Source organism: Lactuca virosa, chromosome 4 (assembly GCF_052849685.1).
Source record: "Lactuca virosa cultivar CGN04683 chromosome 4, Lactuca_virosa_CGN04683_v6, whole genome shotgun sequence".
Taxonomy (NCBI): domain Eukaryota; kingdom Viridiplantae; phylum Streptophyta; class Magnoliopsida; order Asterales; family Asteraceae; genus Lactuca; species Lactuca virosa.
The window spans coordinates 6,288,657-6,311,658 of NC_136429.1; positions in this window are offsets into that span (position 1 = coordinate 6,288,657).

Consider the following 23,002-nt stretch of genomic DNA (forward strand, 5'->3'; position numbering starts at 1 on the left):
CCTGATAGCGAGCGCATTGACAAACTGCAAATATGATGTCGGTACGGCTTGCAGTAAGATACATCAACGATCCGATCATCGATCTGTAGTGTGTCTGATCTACGGATTCGCCATCAATATCTGGATTCAGCAGGGGTCTTTCAGCCATTGGTGTCGATGCAGGTTTTGCGTCTTGAAACCCGAACTTCTCAAGAATATCGTCCACATACTTAGCTTGATGTAGCAGGATTCCGGTTGAATTTTGTTTGACCTGAAGCCCCAGAAACATGGTCATTTCACCCAGTTAACTCATCTCAAACCGCTTTTTCATCACACCTTCAAACTCTTTGCATAGCTGTGGACTGGTAGACCCGAAGATAATGTCGTCAACGTAGATCTGGACTAGAATCTGATCATTACCAACATGCTTGATGAATAAAGTTTGATCAATAGTGCCGTGAGAGTATCCATGCTCGAGCAAGTGCTTTGTTAGAGTCGCATACCATGCTCGAGGAGCTTGATGTAACCCATACAACGCCTTGTCCAACTTGTAGACATGATTAGGAAACTTTGAGTTAACGAACCCAGGGGGCTGATCAACGTAGATTTCTTCCTTCACCTTGCCATACAAGAAGGCAGTATTGACATCCATTTGGTAAACCGTGAATTTCATGTAGGAAGCATATGCAAGGAAGATACGAATAGCCTCCAAGCGACCCACGGGAGCATAAACCTCAGTATAATCAAGACCCTCAACTTGTCGAAACCCGCGAACCACCAACCTTGCTTTATTGCGCACTATTACACCAGAATCATCCTGCTTGTTTCGATAGACCCAGCGTGTGTCAAGAGACCTTTTGCCCTTTGGTAACTCAACCAATTTCCAAACCCCGAACTTTTCAAACTGATTTAGCTCTTCATGCATCGCATTTACCCAGCTGGGCTCATTCAAAGCCATTTCAACGTTCTTGGGCTCTATTTGAGATATAAAGCAAGAATAGAGACATGCATTGACATCTCCACTTTGACTTCTGGTTTTAACTCCATCACCCAGCTGACCAATGACGTTTTCAATCGGATGATCGCGTTGAATTCTCGAAGGTATGTCTTGGCTGATATCATTGAGTGAAACAGGAAGAGTGTGGATGTTGAAACCTCCATCATTTGCTGATTGATCCATATTAGATGAATCTGCTACAAACTCATTAGCAATTTCTCGGGAAAGAGTAGTTCCATAAAAGTTGGAGTGACAGCGGAAGCATCTCTAGACATGAACTCTCTTTCAATAGGGGTAAGAGGTGTAGCGTCAGCATCAGGAGTTCCATTTTGAACTTTAGACTCTGGACTATCAAGTCGATCAGATGACTCCCCCTCAGGTGGAGCAGAGGACTCCCCCTCAGATGGAGCAGAAGACTGCCCCTCAACCGTTGGAGGTCTGTAAACAACTTCTTCGTCTTCGTCTTCAGAAACAATCTTCGAACCAGAAGAGGATCCATTTGAACCATCTGAAGACACATTCAAGGATTTGAAAAGCGATGTGTAATCAAATAACCAGTCAGGACCCACTCGAGCGTCTGTTTCATTCTCCTCCAACCAGCGCACGTCATAGGATTCGACAATCTGCTTAGTCTTCTTGTTGTAAACCCTATACGCGGTGCGCGCAGCATACCCTACAAAGTAACAATCATCGGCTTTGGCATTGAATTTAGGGTTGGATTCCAAGTGAAGAAGGGTGCAAGGGCAGCCAAATACATAGAAATGGCTGACTGAAGGCTTGTGTCCATAGAGAATCTCGTACGGTGTCTTCATCTGAGCTTTGTTGATTAGAACATGATTCTGCACGTAGCAAGTAGTGTTAATCGCTTCGGCCCAAAAGAAAACAGGTAATTTAGAATCACAAAGCATTGTCCTTGCAGCGTCTTTTAAAGTTCTATTTCTCCTTTCAGCAACACCGTTTTGTTGAGGCGTGTGAGCAGAGCTGTATTGACGCACGATCCCCTTTTCTGCGCAAAAATGGTCAAGAACCGCATTCTTGAACTCAGTTCCATTGTCAGTACAAAGCGCCTTCACCTGGTTGTTGGGTTGATTCTCAATCATCACAATGAACTTCTTTATCAGATCAGCAACCCCAGCTTTGTTGGATAAGAAGAAGACCCACGTAAAACGAGAGAAATCATCGATCACAACTAGACAGTACGAACTTCTATTGATGCTCAGGACGTTGACCGGACCAAATAAGTCCATATGCAATAATTGGAGCACCTGACTGATTGAGTTGACTTGCTTTGGCAGGTGTGGTTTTCTGTGATGTTTTCCTTGGGCACAGGACACACACTTCTCAAATGTAATAAAGTCTCTGATAGGTAAGCCTCGGACCATCTCATTCTTAGCAAGTCGATTTAGGTTTTTCGCGTTAGCATGACCGAGTCGTCGGTGCCACAGCATTGCGTTTTGTTCGGACACTTTTGAAAATAGGCAAGTGACTTATTCATGTATGTTACTGTTCATGTCAATAATGTAAGCATTCCCATCCCGCTTAGATTTGACAAGAATCCACTCTTCCGGGATGACAATGCCTGGCTTGAGAATCATGCATTCTTTATCGGTAAAATGGGTAGAATAGCCTTTGTCGCAAATTTGGGAAACACTCAACAAGCTATGCTTTAACTCGGGAGAAAAGTTGACATTTTCAAAGCTTATCACTCCATTTGTAACGGTTCCTCTCTGAGTGATCTTGCCACCATCTCCGCCCGCGAAGGAAACATACCCCCCATTAAAAGATTGAATGTCGCTCAATTGGGAGATATCTCCTGTCATATGTCGGGAGCAGCCGCTGTCGACGTACCAAGGATGGATGACATTCCTCCGCAACTGTCCCTGCAAAATGAGCGGGATCATTTAGATTTGGGAACCCAGGTCATCACTGTCATGGGTTTCCTTTTCGCTTTCTCTGATTTATCTTTTAATGTTTTAAATTTAGAATCCTCATATCTAATCACTTCAGAGGATAATGATGATGGATTGGAAACTGATTTGGGCATCCAATGATATTTAGGTTTTATAACATTCTCAGGTGGTTTTGAAATAGGTTTCTTATTAGTTTGCACTGAGCCTCTGGATGTTCTACTAGAAGTGGTTGAAGATCCAGAACTGCTTTTTGACGAAACCGATCTTGGCGGAGCCTTGTTCGGTTTTGGCAAACTATTTGGAGCTCTGTTATGAAAAACCTTTTTATTATTTTGAAAAACAGCCCTTTTCTGCTTCGATCATCTTTCCAATCGTCATTTCGAGAACGAGTTCTTGAGGATTTTCTAATTAAAGACCTTCCTCGCGATTCGTTCTCTCCTCTTGGTGACATATAGTTCACAAAGATCCTATTTTGACAATTCCTAGCTATATGACCACCAACACCACAATTAAAACAAATCTGTTTATTATTTGAACTTGTACTGCATTTCTCAGGTTTATTTTCTTTACAGACACTCTTACTCTTCTCAGAAGAACATGCATGAGAAGTAGGTTGTGAGATAAGTGAGGGTGCCTCAGATGGTGTGACTTGTGGAATTGATGGGTTTTCATGAGAATCACAAGCATCAGAATTACCAAACAGTTCATCAAACATATCAAAGAAATCAAATTCAACAGTAGCAGATGTGGAAGCATCATACGAAACATTCTCAGTTTTAATATCAGAAACAAAAACTTTTTCATTCGAAACAAAAATATCAGAATCAGAAACATAAACAGAAACAGATTCTCCAACTCCACGCTTTGCCTGATCTAAGGATTGATCTGCAGGGGAAGTAGAAACGTTAGTACTTTCAACATTTATAAATCCTCCTGAAACGAAACCAGATGGCTTGCCATAAACCATGAATGGTTCGTTGGCAATTTCATCCTTGGATAGGGGTTGATACTGATATGTATGATTATAAGGAGGAGGTACACTATCATATCCTAAACCCTTTTGTTGGTTTCGTTTGAACTGCATGCAGTGATCAATCATGTTGGCAACTACCTCGCTTGATCCATCAAATTTTCTAAAATCAAAATTTGCAATTTCAAATTGTCTTTTTAATGTATCAAGCTCAGTAATTAACTCGTCATTTTGTCTCTTAATATAATCATAAAGTTCACATTTTTCACTGTATTCTGTCTGAATTCTTTTAAAATCTTTTATTTTTGTCTCCAACTGGGCCTTAAGGGGTTTTTGTCCTTTCCTGAGTTGATAGCCCTCATATCTAAGGTCCTCTACTTCTCTACGTAATAATTGAATTTCATCATGAAGAAGTTTAACATATTCATTACATGCCTGAGAACAAGAAGGTAGATTTACCTCATTTTTCCTGGGCTCGGAAGTAGAAGACACCATCATAGCAAACTGCAGCTCCATCATTTCTGCTTCAGGATCAGCTACATCATTCTTCAGAGGAGCATCATTAATTTGAGCTAGGTGAGCGTTTTCTGGCCCTGAAATATTCAGCGCCTGAATCTGATCCTCCCAGTTAAAGGACTGAGCGACCATAGCAGTTTCACCATTAACCGCAGCACCTGCACGATTGTTTCCCACTGCAACCATTGTCCTGTTGTTGTTCGTCCTACGATCTGGTTTTGGACACTCACGAGCAAAGTGATCCGGCTCGCGGCAGTTGAAACATCGCAGCATGCCCTTGTTGAATCCCACCTTCTTGTCAGCATTCATGTGCAGTTGTTCTTCCCTGTCTTTTTAGCAAACTGCTTGGCCTGAAAACAGCCATAGCAATCTGCCATGTAATGTCCATCTCTTCCACATCTTCTGGATGAATCTGATCCAGGTCAGCAAATGACAGCTGAGGTGGAAGCTCTCCAGCTACAAAAGCATTGTAGCAGTTAACAAGCCCAGTGGCCAGAGCCAGATTTTCATCAGAGTCTTTCGTGTTTGAGGAAGAGGCTACAACTGGCACATTTGGAGGGGGAACAGCTTGTGGAGTGACAAATGGCTGGCTTTGAGAATGAGGAATGGATGATGCAGCAGCGAAGGTCTGAATCTGAGGTGGTTGAGCAGCAAATACTTGACCTGAGGAGGACATGATTGATGAGAGAGCATTGTTGGATGAGATTCCAAGATTTGCAGTAGAGTACGAGTTCACATGGTTAATTTCTCTCTGTTTCTCATCAATATCACAAGCTTTGATGATCGCAATGATTTCAGCAAGAGTGAGGCGATTTAGATCCTTGGTCTTCTTAATCACAACAACATTCATGTCCCACGATCTAGGAAGAGCATTCAGAAGCTTCTTGTTAATCTCTGACTTGGTCAAGAAAATCCCAGATATATTCATGTCAGTGGTGAGAGTTGTGAACCGCTGCAGCTGTGCCTCAAGAGTCTCTCCAGGAATGTAGTTGAACATATTGAACTTTTGTCGCAACATGTTCTGGCGACTCTCCTTCATATCTTCATTGCCTTCATATACCTCAATTAGGGCTTCCCACAAATCTTTAGCTGAAGTATACTCTCGGAAACCTTGAGCAATATCAGGAGATAATGCCATGGTTAGAGTGGCTAAAGCCCTTTCCTGTTCTTCCACCTTCTCAAACTCTTCATCTGTGTAGTTTTCAACAGCTTTGTCAATCACTTGACCTCCAACTGTCATAGTGATTCTAACAGGGCCTCTAAGAATGCTTCTCCAGACTTTAAAGTCCTTCATTTTAATATATTTTTCAATCCTGTATTTCCACTCAGGAAAACCATCTACATTCATTAATCTTGGAATACGTGTAGTAGTGACCATGACAGTATCAAGTTCGTGAAAATGCGTTTGAATTTGAGATTTCATCAGAAATTAAAGCAAATTAATGTCAGAAAGTAGTTTACGGTTGATGTGATTACGACCGTAAACAGCGTTTACGGTTAATGAGTTTACGACCGTAAACTTCGTTTATGGTTGAAGTGTTTACGACCGTAAACTGCGTTTACGGTTTGGATGATTACGGTTTGGATGATTACGGTTTGGATGTTTACGGTTTAAGTGTGTACGGTTATTGAAGCTTAGTTTACGGTTAATGAAGATTCACAGTTTACGGTTGATTAAGGTTCTTGAGTTTACAGCCGTAAACAGAGTTTACGGTCGGCAGTAAACTCCCAGAAGTTCTTCAAAAACGCGTTTTTGGACCCTTTAACCACGAAAACACTAAAACCAATCTCAAACAATAAAGAATGTCAGTTTAAGCAGCCCAAAACTCGATTGAATGAAACTTTGACACAGGTTTTGCTCTGATACCAATTGTAAGGTCCTGAAACGGATCTTTACCAATGATCAAGAAATCAAACAATCAATAGCAATCAAAATAAGAATAGAAGAAGAAGATTAATCAAGCTTGCACACGTTTATTGCAGTAAAACGTCTGGTACAACTCGATTCAGTAAACCGTAAACACTCTGGCATCAACAACTAGACAAAGACCTACAACTCCTCTATTTATATCTGACTTGGGCCGCAAACTGGGTTTACGGCCGTAAACAGGTTTACGGCCGTAAACTCACCCTTCGACCGTAAACTGCTAAACAACACCAAAAATGCACTAAAGACCCATAATAAACTATTACAATGAAAGCCTAGACCAAACCATTAACTGGACCCTTCAGATACCAACTGTGACATCCCCTAATTTCTCGGCCCGAAAAGACCGATTTAATTTATGATTTTTAAAATAAAGTCAGAGAAATCCTTTTAAAAGATGTTGCAGAATTGGTCCCCAAAACAAAACATGATAAAAGTTTGTCAAAACCTTTCTTTAAGAAATATATAATTTCATTTCATATCAAAACATCGGGATGTCATGTTCCGATACAGATCAAAAGCATAAACAAGACATTATAAGCCTTTCAACAGTTATTTACAACTACTGGCCTATAATCCAAAAATCTCTCATCATCCTCCAACTATGCTCGGGGTCCACTACATGTAACATAAAAAGTTGAGTGGGTCAGGCTTGGGAGCCTGGTGAGCATATAGGGTTTTCAACCCACAATAATAATAAACTTATTAAGTTCACCAATCAACAATAACCCTGATTACCCATTCCCGTTATCCTCACTTTACGTCCCTAAACACCTATCACAAGGGACCTAGCCTAAAGAATATCATCGGGATGGACACTACTGCTAAGGGGACTCCTCAGCCATACATGTCCTAAAGGCAACCATGAGGGGGATGGAGTACAACAAATGAACACCCAAGCTCATTAACACCTATAGGTTGCGAGCCTGCCAGCGTTCCACTGGACTGTCTAGAAAAGTCTGTGGTCGTCATCCATACTCCGCTAGATGACTGGATCACAATCACATCGAGGCCTCTCATCATTTTAACACACATCAGCTATTTCGTCTACCCATGTTTTATCCAACATATTTGTAGAAAAAATACATATACAATTTAAAACTTGTATAAAACATCTATTTAACAGTAACCTCAATTAAACAATTAATATAATTACACATAGCACGTATTTTATAGAAAATACTTCATATCTAGGTGTAAGATGAAAGTGACTACACACTCACTTAATGATAATCGGGCAGCACTTCGTTTCCTAAAATGATCGTTTCTTATAAAACCGGGAGTTTTATTGAGAAACCGGGCTTTGCGAAGGTCGGGCTTCGAAACCGAAAAGATAAATTTCTCGGGCTTCTCGGGCACTTCGGGGCGTATTTCGGGTGTTTGGTATAATACCGGGGCTTTGGGGGAAGTTGCAATGAAAGAAATATTGAAAAAGGGGTTAAAAATGACAAGTTTTCAAAATATACCCGGGAGGTCTCGCACCCTTCTATTTATAGGGGCGAGGCTTCTGATCGGACGGCTGAGAGGCTTCCAGGTGGCAGTAGATCCGAAGAGGAGTCACATGGCTCGCACGTGCGAGGGTCCTGGTGTAGCCTTCTGATTGGACCGAGGTCTAGGTCCGAGGGTTCGGTCGTGGCGCTATGTGCGAAGCTCGGACACGTCAAGCAAGGGCACGCGTCGGACACCCATTGGACCGCACTTCGGATGCGAGGGAAGGCGACACGCCTCGCCAGCTGGCTTCGGTGACTCATCATTTTCGGACACGTGGCGCGTTATGAGCGAGGGTGACGTGGCCGAAGTCCACCATGCGAAATTTCTCGGATTTGACATTTTTCTCGATTTTTGTGCAAAAACTTCTAAAATCCATAACTTTCGCATACGAGCTCCGTTTTTGACGTTCTTTATATGCACACGTAGGTAAAATTACGCTCTACAACTTTCGTTTAGACTTCGTCGGCTAATTTTGATTTTAATTTTTATATTATTATTTTTAACAGACCGGGACATGAAATCCGTTAAAAATTCACAACTTCTTCATCCGACGTCCGTTTTCGTCTGTCTTTTTACCGTTGTACTACTATTGACGAGACCTTTGATTCTCGTTTAGGTTGTGTCGGCTAAAAATCACTCGATCTAAAATTCGAGTTTTTAGTTGTCTATTGCTAAGCTAAAACTTAGAAAAATCATAACTTCCTCATACGAAGTCAGATTTGGGCGTTCTTTTTATACATACTCTCTGTTTAATGAACACTCCGACTTTCGTTTAGATAACTAAGGCTAAAAAGTAGTTTATAAAAAACTCACTTTTTACGTCATTCGGCACCGTGCCGGTTTTGTCGCGAAACTTCGACAGGTCATAATTCTTCGTTATAACTCGGATTTCGGTATTCTTTATATATCCGTAATCCTTGTCACGACCACTACAACTTTCTTAATAGATATCGGCTTTATCTAATACTAGCTGTTTAGCCGCGCCAAGCGTCGGGTGCGAATATCTTTTTCAGAACTTAGTTTCTAGAAATGGTTAACTCTTTTGCAAAGTCAGTTACTTTCAAGTTACTTTCAGGGCTAAAATGAATTTTAAATCCAGAGTGAGTTGTTTTCTCTCAATCACGTTATTAGCCACAACACCTCAAAATAGTTTTTTTTGGGGAAAATGTTATATTACAAAGACCAAACAATGAAAAAAGTTTCATGTTGGGAAATTATTGACATGTTCCTTAATTTCATTTATGTGAATTGTGTTTTTTTATTAAAAAACAAAATTTACATTATTTATTACTTTTTGTGAAAAAAACAACTATTTAAAAAAGAAATCTTTATTGTTATAGGTGTTTCGGCTTTTCTCGTGTACCATTTATAAAATAAATCATTTTATTTATAAAATAAATCATTTTAAATAAAATAACTGTCTAAAATGAATTGTCGACTTTAAATTAACGGAAGCAAATTAATGTTTGCTTAAAATTTATCTCAAGTAAGTACATTAAAAGGAAGTGATTCATACACAACAGTTTTTTGCCATACACAACAATTCATGCTTTATAGATTTGTACAGTATAACATTTTAAATCATCAATTGTTGTGTATGGAGAACATTTGTTGTGTACAAATCATCTCCCTTAAAAAAAAACTAATTGAGAAAACGTTATTTATTTACATGAATATAAAAATATAATTATCAAAATAAATTAAATTTAAGTTATCCCATATGTACTTTTGTTTGACAAAAAACCATTGCACTTATAATTAATCCACTTATACATCAATCCTATAACAATGACGAAAGTGAATAATGATGTGACAAAAACCACTTCATTAACCAAGTGCAAATAAACAACCAAGTGCAGTATTCGCCATTTAACTTAATAATTGAAATGTTTTCATCAACTACAACCAAATTTGCCTAATACTTGTGAACACTTGTGAACGCTCCCCTTTCAACCATCCTCCTTGTACACCACTCCTTAAATAAAGTGGGAAAAAGTTACATCACAAAAACCGAACATTATTCAAAACTATATAGTAAAATAAGATCTTGATGTAATTTAATAAAAGAAAATTTTAAACTAAAAATGGGAATTAATTCCTAAAGGGTTGTGCTTATAACTAAGCTCATGGAAGGCTATTCGTTGATTTAATGAATCGTGAACTTAAACCAACAAACTTAGAGGAATTTCATGAAAAATTAATCATTAAGGCATTGCATTGTATAGAGAAGACAAAGTCACTCAAGTAATTTTTCACTTCAAGAACAACCAATCATTATGAAATTAACATAACCATAGCTTTCATTTTCTATTACAACATTGTACTTCTTAATTTATTCCCATTTGGGAATTATACTTTGAAAGTAAGTAGCTATTTCCTGCATTTAACCAAAAGTAAATGAAAAAAATAGCAACTTACTATCATTTGTTAGCAAGAAATAAGCAACTTACTTTTATTTCTTTCTCTTACGTGCCTACCACTGCCTAAAACATAATCAAAAGCTTGAGTTTTTTTGTTCCATGTTCGCTTTCAGCACAATCAACTTCCTTTCTATAAGAGGGATTGATGCTTTGAAAAAAAATTGCAATATTGGTTTATTAAACGGACATTAAGTTCAAACTATTTTAATCAAGCAACTATGTAACACTCAACATGAAAAAAAGAGAAAGAATAATGACTCTAAAAAGATTAATCAAGTTACTTACCTGGAGTTTTAACCGGTGGCGATTATAATCACTTTTCTCTAAAAATAACTACATTTTAGGAAGAAATAGTTGGTTTTTCTACTTCATAAGAGTAAGTGCATCACAAAGAGAGCGTAATCTCCCAATAAACTATTAATGTTTTTTTCCAAATGATTAGTTAGTTCCCTACCTTATTTTCGCTTCACATCTTGCATCCACAACCGTCCCTTGCAATATAATCAAGGGTTAAAGCAACCTCCTTTAACACTTCCTACAATAAAACCAAAATTCCCAAAAATCTTGAAATCTGGAACAATTACATCGTAACACATGGCTCTTTACCATTTATAGATACATTATTGAATTACAAATGAGTCAATTTAGAAATACTTACATTTCTAGGTGAGGAATAAACGAATTTAAATTGTATTCCGGAAATTATCAAGATAAGGTGCAAACAAACAAATAAGGGAAAAACACTCATTAGGTGATTATAATTAATGAAAAAAATAACCATAAGTTAAAACATTTAGTATCAGATGACCAAAAATACAAATAAATTGAGTTTCTTACCTTCCATGTATTAGAATTTCTCTATTTGTTTATGAAATTAACAATCTCAAATTCTCAATAAGTATATGTATTGATAAACCAAGGACCGTTTTGTCATTTACTATTTATGCCATTTCTGTGTACACTTAAAACCAAGGACCATATTTCTCATTTTATGTATTGAACCCAAAAGAATAATTCTATAAATTGTCAGTTCAAACAAAGGACCATGTTAAAGCACTAAAAGGAATATAGAGTTGAGTTTGAGAAATCAAAAAGTTCAAGTATCTAGCATACCCACTACTTAAGACAAAAAACATAAAATGAAGTTAAAATAACCTTTTGTCGTCCCGAAATCCAAACAAATAAAGAAGCTTTCACAAAATCCAAGCAATTGACACAGTCTGTCGGAATTCCTTTTTGTCGAATTGGGGAGTAAAGAAAATGAACATTTTATAGGTGGAAATGTGGAATACAGTATATATAGTAAGTTGGCCATGATTTTGGAAGTTTGATTATCATTCCAAAATTAATCAATTACAAAGAATACCAAAAATAATAAACATAACAAAATTACTCCAATAATTAAATCATACCAAAATTGTGCAAAATCTTATCATTAATATTCAAAAATCATTCCAAAATTAATCGTATTATAAGCATATTTTCAGTCACATAAAATCATACTAAAAAATAATAATTAACAACCAAAATTATGGAACTTTCCATAAAAACAATACAAGTATTTTTTTCAAACATATATATATATATATATATATATATATATATATATATATATATATATATATTATTTATTTATTTATATTAATGTAATAATTAATATATTAAAAAAAAGACAGATTTTAACTTGCTATTAGTTTATGTATTTCACATAGCAAACGAAAAGGCGACAAAGAAATTTCCAAAAATACCCTTGGAGGTTTCATTTTTATAATCAAATGTCGAAAAAAAAATGTTTAAAATGAAGCATACCTGGAGTAAGGAAACTGCAACCATTGGGATCCATTTAAACCTCTTAAACCTCTCCAAGCATATTTGTGCATGAAAAAAAAAATGTATTTCATTAATTTGGAGTAAATATTGTAAACATCAAAATGAATGGGGACCATTTATGTAATTTACATTAAAATTTATACTCTTGAGAATTTTATATAATTGGTCTATGTCGTAACTGTTTTTTGCAATTTTGGTCTAAGGGTAAAATAGTGATTTTAAAATTAATATAGCAGTTGAGTCGTTAAATTTAATGATTCACATACCGAAACCAATATCAGACCTTGTAAGAAAGCATGGGACAGTAAAAATAAACATTTTATTACCAAAACAATAAAAAGTGCTAAACTTAGGGACCAAAACTGTGTTTTAGTAAAAGTTGGGAGGTAGTGAGGGTAACAAATATGTTTTGTGATCAGTTTTCAGAAAGAAAACTTACACTGTTGCCAAATTAACATGAAAATGAAGTCTGTTTCAACCTCGATGTATGCATATTTCACTTGTAATGAGCCTGTTTCCTGATACAAAAACAGAGGGTAAACATTAGTTATCTTTTTCTGTGTGTTTATAGACTTGTTGCATTCAAATTACTACACAATCATAGATAGTCATTTCTTCTTGTTAAGAGCTGCATCTCCATCTAGTTTTTCATCTTTTTCCTAAAAACACAAAAACACAAAACACAAAACACAAAAGTTAAGTGAATTATTGAACCATCCTGTTTTTCTTCAGTTATCCATTAATTTAACCAACTTTTCTGTGATTCAAGGATATATATTTGAAATATCATCTATCCAGACAACAATTTTATCCTTCAGAAAAGTATTTGATTAATCATATATACAATTGAAAGTGAGGTACCTGAAGAGATATTGCTCCTTTGTGAAACCAAAATGTTATTACCATATTAAAGAGATGTCCACTGAATAGGTTCAGCTTTTGCAAGCCGGATTTCAACTTTGGTTGACAGAACTTCAAATCTACACCTTGCAGGGACTACCTGTCAATTATCACAAAAAAATATGCATATTAGTTGTATTATAATTAAGAAAAAAGAAACAAACAGTCAAATAAATCTGTTGATTTGACTGTTTTAAATAAAAAAAAGTTTGTGTGCATCACCTTCCCAAACAAGTGAGGCTGGAAAATGTAAGAATCTTCCCCAGGGACATCGATAGTTACTATTTGCTCCCCATAATTGATAGACACAACTATCTACTATCATTTTATTTAATTTGTATTATAGCATCCTACATTTGATATCCTTTTATTTTAGCATTGTACTTTCAACTTATTCCTATTAATGCATTGTACTTTGGTTATTTTTCATACTCAAGCATTAGACTTTGAAAAAACTTAATTCTTGCATTTAACCCTAATGCTTTTATAGTAATAAATGAAAGAAGGATTTTATAATAAACAAATCAATATAAGTGCATTTTCTATTTCTTTCATTTAACCCTAAAGTAAAACAGATCATAAGGAAGCTTACATGGGGTCTCCTGGAAAAAAGTAGAGGGCTGCATGATCATCAGATGGATCACATTCATGGAAACTATTTGGCCAAAGAAGAGTGTTGGGATGCATTTCAAGATTAAGCAATGAAGGCATCATATTTGATTCTTCACAGACTTTACCACAAGCTTTGTTTGATAAATGCCCCACAAATCCTTCAAATAAATCATCATTATCTGTGCCTAGGACTTTGAAGCTACACATATCCATTGTTGGGAGAATAGGAAGTGATAAACATAAGAAACAACACATAATAATAATAATAACACAAGTAAGCAAATAAAATTATGATCAGGATCCTTACCTCCATACTGGATCAAGGATTGGTTGTGCATGTTTATAATAATTATCTTGTTCTTGTACATTGTTCTCAAAGTTTGGCAATTGAGAAACTTTTTTCTTATTTGTAAGGTTTTTCTCTGGTAAAGGGTGAAAAAGAACCTCCTTTGTCTCTACTATTACAAAAGCAATATCCCTTTCTTTCTTTTCTTTTTTCTTCTTATGATGAACTATTGACTCTGTTGTTTTGCAGTTTTCACCATCACAAGAAGACCTATTTGTTGCTCTAAAAGGGTTATCTCCTCAAAGGATAAGACTGGAATAGCATACTATTTGCTCCCCATAATTGATAGACACACAGTTAGCTGCAATTCCCTTGGCAAATATGGTCACAACAATCTCCTCTGGCTTCTGATAAAATTCATGTCTGCAGAAAACTGAAGCACATATATAAATCTGCAAGAAAAAAAATTGGTTTTTCTATTTGATGAGAATTTGAAGTCACAGAGGTTACGTCTGATGACTGTGTTGGTAGCTCAACATTTTCCTCTGTTAAAAAAGTTAAACACAAATCAGAAAGACAATAAAGTATTGATATTTGATGGATATAGAATACTCTAAAACTAAAAGAATCATAACAGAAGAAGTACCTATGGGACCAATATCGAGAAGGGGAAAGCTTCTCAGCACATTTTGTATCTGATCGTTGTGGTTTGCTAAGAATTAACCATGTTTGATAATGTATAACACACTTGGGCCTTTCAACACTGGATGAGCAACCCTACCAGCAAGCATGGTTAACTCTGTACTCAAAACCCAACAAACATGAATATCAGTAAAAATTTAGAGAAACATAAAGATTGATTCTTGAATCATGAGTGGTGAGTGTCGGGTGAACTGAGATACGGAAAAGTGCGACTCCAATGTTTACCTTGCAAAGCAGTCACACGCAGGTAGGTTGCAGACTTCTATCGTCATCGGCTATCTATAGAAAGAATCGTCTGGACAAGGCCGGGATCGAACTCTTGTGCTTCAAAACTTCACTAATAAAGTTTCAAATCACTAATTTGAAGGGTTTTGGAAGGAAATCGGTTCAAGGGTTTTGGAACAAACTCATCGACGCCATTTTCTCGATGCAAATACAGTGGGGCTCAATCGGAGTAGAGATTAACAGAAATTGGGGAAATTATACAGAAATCATGGAAGTCCTAAACCTAGAGAAGCAACAGCCCTAGTCGATTCGAATCTGGAGCATCCCTAGTCAAGAACGTGAAGAAATGGAGGCGACGTCTTTAGGAGGTTGTAGCCATGTGGTGGCAGTGAGTAGTGGTTAGATGGCGGCTGTTGTCTCTAGAGGAGATTAAGGTAACATCGGAGATAAGATAATACCGTGTAATACGTATACGATGTGATTAAGCTTAATATTGTTGTACATTAGGTAATACCTATTGTACCTCTTAATTTTCAAAAAAGAGGCAATATGTTAAATAATATAGTAAAGATTATTTTTGACGCTCATTTTTATTCTTAATTAATTAAACCCTAATAATTAAGCATAAAACACATAATTCACATAATATTCACATAATTCCTTTTCATTTCTTCAAAATGAGTTACAAAGGTTAACCTAGACTACTACGTCAATATTAATGCCTAGCCTAGAAACACGGGCGTTACAAGTCGGTCCTTCTTTGTATGCATGTTGTTTGTTGTTATTATTATGGTTATGTGATGTGTTGGTATTTTGGGGGAACTCACTAAGCTTTGGGCTTATAGTTTTGGGTTATGTTTCAGGTACCTCAAATGATCGCGGGAAGGCAAAGGTGTGATCGTGCACCTCCTCGTGTTTTGTTGTATGATTTTGGAAAAACTCTGATAATAAACTTGTTTTAAAAACTATTCTGTAAACAATGATGATTGTGGTTTTGTTTTAAAAAGTTTAAATTTTTCATGAATTTTATGGATGTTACATGACTTTAATCGTTGGCTTTTTGACCCAGGTTGACTTTTGGTCAAAGTGCTAGTTCTAGACGTGGCCAATAAGAGGTTACAAGGTGGCGGCCCTCTGAAGTCAACATTGGACAGTTGACTTTAACCGTTGACTTTTTTACCCAGTTATTGTAACATCCTGACTCCCAGGTATTTCCTTATTTATTTATTTATTATTTAGACTTGATGTGTGACTCGACGAGTTGTGAGCCTAACTCATCGAGTAGAGTCCGATTAGACCACGTGGGTTTAATGATCGACTCGACGAGTCAGAGAGCTGACTCGCCGAGTAGGCGTTGAGAGATGAAACCCTAAATCCCCGGGTTTGGGGCCTATTTAAGGAAACTTATGTCCTCATTTCCGTCTCACCAGTTACCCAACTCCACTGTGTGAAACCCTAATCGACCTTTGAGCTAAAAGAGAGTGTGTGAGCTAATCCTTGAGTGTTTTGGTGCATCTTTTGAAGAGAAGGGAAGGATTTCAAGCAAGGAACAAGAAGGGGCTGTTAGATCCGTTGCTATTTCGTCCAGAGCTTCTATGAAAGGTAAAAAGTCCACACCTTTATCATTATGTTGGTTAGATCTCATGTTTATGGGGTTTAGGGTTTTTTCCATCTAATATTGGGACTTTGAGTGTATTGAGTTCATCTAGAGTTTTGGACTTCAGATCTGGACCTTGTGAGGTCCCTAGAGTCCAAAGGTCCCTGCATTATTCAGCAATAATAGAGATTTTGAGTGAAAAACCCTTAATGGATCATGTTTTTGGCATTTCAAGCCCTAAGTGACATGCATGGACGTAAATCTTGTGGCTTTACGTGATAATCGGGCCTAGGGAGGTCATATCTAGAGTTTGGGGTTGCTTTCTCCCTTAAAAACGTCTGAATGAGAAACTGACTTAAGGGACTCGACGAGTCAAAGAGCTGACTCGGCGAGTCGGCTAGGGTTTTCCCCGATGAGTCTGGGCATGGGTAACTCGGCGAGTTGACAAGACCACTCGACGAGTTAAATTGGATTGTCACGATATTTCAGAAGAAACAAGGGGACTCGACGAGTCACATAGATGCACTCGAAGAGTCGGGTCAACATGGAATGTTGACTTGAGTGTTGACTTTTGTTGACTGTAGGGTTTGGTCAAGACGGGGATTATGGGGACAATGGAGGGGTAAAATGGTCTTTTACCCATTCCAAGAGTTAGAGAGAGAGAATAACCCTTGGTTTATTAGAGTTGTGAATAGAGTGTTAACTAGGGTTAATTATCCTATGTGATAGGCGGAGGCTAGTTCGTGATTCGTGTATGAGGATATTACGTGCTTGCTTACGAGGTGAGTCTTCTCACTATACATACCTTGAGTGGTAATTTGTGTGACCGGAGGGTCTTGTATGCTATGATTGAGTATTGTGATATCCTGCATTATGTCTTTGTGATTTATGTTGTGTATTATTCTGAGCTTTACTGAGTTAGGACCGGAGGGTCCACCCGAGTTGTGGGACCGGAGGGTCCCACTGAGACACATTGACCAGAGGGTCTTATTTGAGCATAGCCATGAGAGGCTAGTGAGATATGTATGGTATTTTGGGGAACTCACTAAGCTTCGTGCTTACCGTGTTATGTGCTATGTGTTTCAGGTACCTCTCAGGATCACGGGAAGGCACCGACTTGATTGCACACACACCCGAGTTGGAGATATGTTTTTGGAGGATCCTGGATTAGTGTTATAAACAGTTTTGAGACATGTGTTTTGATAACTTGATGTTTGTGGAATTTCGTGATTTTGAAATGAGATAATTGGGTTTTGAATGAAAATTTTGTTGGATAAGATGTCTAAGTCCATAACTTATTTGGTATATACTTGACCCGACCCGGCATGGTCCATTTGGGTTGCACTTCACCCAAACTAGTTATGGATAATTTTATGAGAGTTGTATACTTACGATTTATTAATATATTATAAGTTATAATATATTAATATAAAGTCATGTTACTTAATTAGTTTTAATCTTGAATTAATTATGAATTAATTTAGGGATTAAAAGGAAGACTAATTAAATCATGGGCTATTATATTTATATGGTGTGGGCTAACACTCATTTGGGAATGGGCTAAGCTTATATGGAAGTCCATGGATGATCCATGGAGCTTTTACCCATGGATCCTTGGAAGAGGAAAAGACATGGGTTATTAGGGTTTCACCCTAACCATGAACACTATATAAACAAGCTTATGTTGCATGAAAAAGACACTAATGTGTGTGTAAGTGTGGTGGCCAATATCAAGAGTTAGTATACTCTCTCATATATTTTCCAAGTTTGTGGTGATTTGTGATTTCCATTTGAGGCATTCACATTATTGGTGCTTGGCTCTCAAACTCCAAGGAATCAACAATCAACAAAAGGTATGTAATTCATCTAGTTCTTTTATGGTTAAAAGTACCCCATGCCATGCTAGATAGGTTATAAACCTTGGAAAATAATATTTTGCATGTATCTTAGACAAACATAGATCCAAGGTTTAATAGGGTTGCATGTACACTTAGGAAGTGTTAGAATGCTCAAAACCCAACAGTGGTATCAGAGCCTAGGCTTGTTTGTTTGATACTTGATGCAAAATAGTGATAAAAAGTCGATTTTTTGCTGTCTGACTGATGAACTCGCCGAGTCCATGGGGGGACTCGCCGAGTTCATGTGTAAACTCATCCTACTCGGCGAGTAGGTTCGTGCACTCGGCGAGTAGGAGCCTCAGAATGCAGATTTTCGACTTTTGCTACTGGAAATGGACTAGAAACATTACCCTAAACTGTTTTGGTGTTTTAAAACTTGTTTTAGTTGGTGTAATGGTAGTTCTAATCCATTTACAATAGCTTATGTCAAAATTTCATGCTTTGTATGTGTTCATATAATTCTTGAAACTTTGATGATCATGTTCATGTTCTTATGAATTTAGAAGATGATAGGAATTATTTGTTGAATTGTTTAGGATTAATTCTTGATCATTTATGTGTTTTAATGGAGTCCATAATTTGTCCTCAAGTTATGGATATCCAAAGGTCACTTCTTTTTAACACACACTTAAAACACATAAGTTACATGGAAATGAAGAGTTTTCATTTTTATGAACCTTTAATTCATAAGTTATGAAATGAAAGGTTTTGAATAGTTTCAAAACTTGTCCTCAAGTTTTGGAATTTGTAAAGTTACACACACTTTAATATACTTTAATTCCAAACCCTTAGAGTTTTAAAAGTTAAAATTCAACCCTTATACTATTTATAACATTAATGGTTAATTATTATATATATGTATAAGATCAAAGTCGTCTTACCGCTAGTACGCCTCATTCACGAAGCCAGTCTATAAAGTGGGTATAAGGTTGTTGCCTATAAAATGACAACTTAATGGGTGTCCACTCTCACCCACCGCTTGCTTGACTGGTGGAGGGTCGTTAGCCGAACGGGTAGGACAAGGACTTATAAATTCTCATTAAAAGTATGATGAATATTATAAAGTAACTAAACCTTTTATAAATTCCCAATCTTAGTTACTTTAGGAAAATGTGAATATGGTGCTAACCCATGAAATTCACACTTTGTACCTTACCAAGTCGTTGGTGGAGCGTGTGTGGTTAACCGGCACACTAACTTGGACTAGTAAGGATCACGAAGGGTGACTTAATGTTTATCATAGATCGGTGGAGCGTGTGTGGTTAACCGGCAGATTGATTAGGTGATAATATTAAGGGTACCAAGTGAATTTGCATGGTTATTCACACCTTGTTTTGTGATCCTCGGCATCCCAGTCACAAAACTTGAAGGGCACAATCGAGATTGAAACATGCCATTGAAAAGTTCAATGAATCTCAAAAGAATCTAGGAATTTCAAAAACCAATTAAACCTAATAATTCATTTCGTTTTCATGGTGGAAATTGGTGAATCGTCATTTACCTACCTTCAAATATATTATAGCTTAGATTACGGCATCCCTCTTCTAAGTTATAATATATTGTGTTGGATCCTAGCCTTAATATTACATTTGGGTGTATTATTAAGGATTCGATATATCTAATCTAAACTTGTTTTCTTCTTTTCAGATGTCTTCCAACAACAAAGCTTCGGGCTCTAACCCTACTGGCTCCTTTTCCCTCATGAACCTTTGTGGGAGGGTCATCTTTGATGGTTCCAACTTCATGGATTGGATCCGGAATATCAGGATGGTTACTCATTACGAGGACAAGGAATATGTCCTCGATAAGGAGCTAAAGGAGCTTGATGAGTCCACTGCTACTCCTGAGGAGGTCGCTAAGTATCAGGCACATGAAAGAGATGCCACCAAGGTGGCATGCATCATGATGGCCACCATGACAGCTGAACTCCAAAAGTCCTATGAGGACTATTACCCTTTTGAGATGCATCAGGATCTGATGGAAAGGTACCATCAGAGTGCTCGTCAAGAGCGGTATGAAATAATCTCCTCCATGATCACTACCCGTATGAAGGATATCGAACCAATCACGAGCCACATGTAGAAAATGCAAAGGTATGTGGACCGTCTAATGAAACTGAATGTGAACTTCCCTGAGGAGTTGGCAATTGATATCATTTTGCACTCCTTGCCATCGTGTTATGATCAATTTCGTATGACATACCACATGAACAAGGAGGAAGTCACACTCAGTAAGCTTCAAGGACTTCTGAAGACTGCCGAAAGTGGTCTTAAGAGTAAGTCGGTTGCTACTCCTACTCCTACTACTACCCCTGTTTTGGCTATCGGGCAAGGCAAAGGGAAGAAGAGGAAGCACCCTTCGAAGGGTACCAAGGGAAAGTCCCTTGAAGGTTCCTCATCTGGAACCAAAGGTGGTTCTATCACTCCTTCTGCCATCCCTAAGGATGCTGAATGCTTCTACTGTCAAAATAAGGGGCACTGGAAGCGAAACTGCCCAAAGTACTTGCAGGATGTCAAGGATGGGAAAGTGAAACCATCCCATGCAGGTATTTACACTATATTGTCTAATAACTCACCATATTCTAATTCTTGGGTTCTTGATACAGGTTGTGGTATTCACATCTGTTGTGACTTGCAGGGCCTAAGAAGAAGTGAGGATGTCGAGCACGGAAAGATAAACTTAATCATGGGGAACAAGAAGGTTGCACTTGTTACCAAGATTGGAGTTTATACTTTGATGCTAGATAGTGGGTTAAAGTTAGATTTGAATAAATGTGTGTACTCGTCTGAAATGGCGAGGAATATTATTTCCTTTCATGCTTTGTACAAAAAAGGTTTTACCTTTTCTTTTGATAATGAAGTTGGTAGTATTAATGCTTTCTTTAATAATGTTCTTTATTTTAAAGCATTACCTTGTGATGGTGTGTATGAAGCTGTATCGGTTGTAGATAATTTAGGAAATAATGTATTATGTATTGATTCTTCTACTAGCTTGGATAAAGCATCTTTGTGGCATTGTCGTCTTGGACATGTAAGCAAGAAACGCATAGGCCAGCTCCAAAAGGATGGAGTCTTGGAGTCGTTCGACCTCAAGTCGGATAATAGTTGTGAGTCTTGTCTACTTGGAAAAATGACAAAATCACCCTTCACTGGTACTTGTGCAAGGGGTGAGGGTTTGTTGGACCTTATACATACTGATGTATGTGGACCATTCAAAGCCGCCACAAGGGATGCTAATCGCTATTATGTGACTTTTATTGATGATTTTAGTAGATATGGTTATGTCTACTTAATCAAACATAAGTCAGAAACTTTTGAAAGGTTTAAAGAGTTTAAACAGGAAGTAGAAAATCAATTGGGCAGGAGCATTAAGATGCTTCGATCCGATCGAGGTGGTGAGTATCTTAGTACTGAGTTCCTCGACTATCTTAAGGAGTGTGGGATTGTCTCACAATTGACACCTCCCAGGACACCACAGCTGAATGGTGTAGCTGAGAGGCGCAATCGAACTTTGTTGGACATGGTTCGCTCTATGATGAGTCGAGCTTCGCTACCAATCTCTTTTTAGGGGTATGCCTTAGAGACTGCCGCCCACATCCTTAATCTAGTCCCTACAAAGAAGGTTGCCAAAACACCTCATGAAATGTGGACTGGGAAAGTTCCCAATCTAGACCATATCAAGATTTGGGGTTGCGAGGCTTTCGTGAGGCGCGAAACTCATGACAAGCTCGAACCTCGAAGTGAAAGGTGTATTTTCATCGGCTACCCACAAAAATCCTTTGGTTACCTCTTCTACAGACCCAGTGAGAATGTGGTCTTTGTGGCTAGGAGAGGGGTCTTTCGAGAGAGAGAATTTATAAACCAAGGAGACAGTGGGAGGCAAATTGACCTTGAAGAAATTCAAGACTCAATTGGTGAAGGAACCTCAGACACTAGCAATCAACTTGAGGAGGAAATTCATGTTGATCCAGCTGACGAGTCTATACTTCCGAGGCGTTCCACAAGGGTTAGAAACACACCTTAGTTTTATTATGGATTTCATATTACTACGGAAGGTGATACATTTATCAGTGACAGTACACTGGTAAATCTAGATGAACCTAACAGTGTTAAGGAAGCCATGGCAGGCCCAGAGTCTGCTAAATGGAAGGAGGCTATGGACAGCGAGATACAGTCCATGTATGACAATCAAGTTTGGAACTTGGTTGACAATGTACCAGGCCGTAAGACAGTCGGGTGCAAATGGATCTTCAAGAAGAAGACCGACATGGATGGGAAGGTGCACACTTATAAGGCTCGATTGGTTGCGAAGGGGTTTACTCAGACTCAGGGTATTGATTATGATGAAACCTTTTCACCAGTAGCAAAGATTAAGTCTATTAGGGTTATGCTAGCCATTGCTGCATTTCATGATTATGAAATATGGCAAATGGATGTCAAAACCGCTTTCCTTAACGGAAAGTTGGCTGAGGATGTTTACATGAATCAGCCAGAAGGTTTTGTCAGTGCAGAGTACCCCAATAGAGTGTGCAAGCTTGAGAAATCCATTTATGGATTGAAACAAGCATCTCGAAGTTGGAATTTTTGTTTCGATGAGGAGGTCAAAGAGTTTGGTTTCTCTAGAAGTGAAGATGAGTCCTGCGTGTATGTCAGAGCTAGTGGGAGTATAGTTGGCTTTTTGGTACTGTATGTGGATGACATACTACTCATAGGAAATGACATCCCAACCTTGCAGGAGGTTAA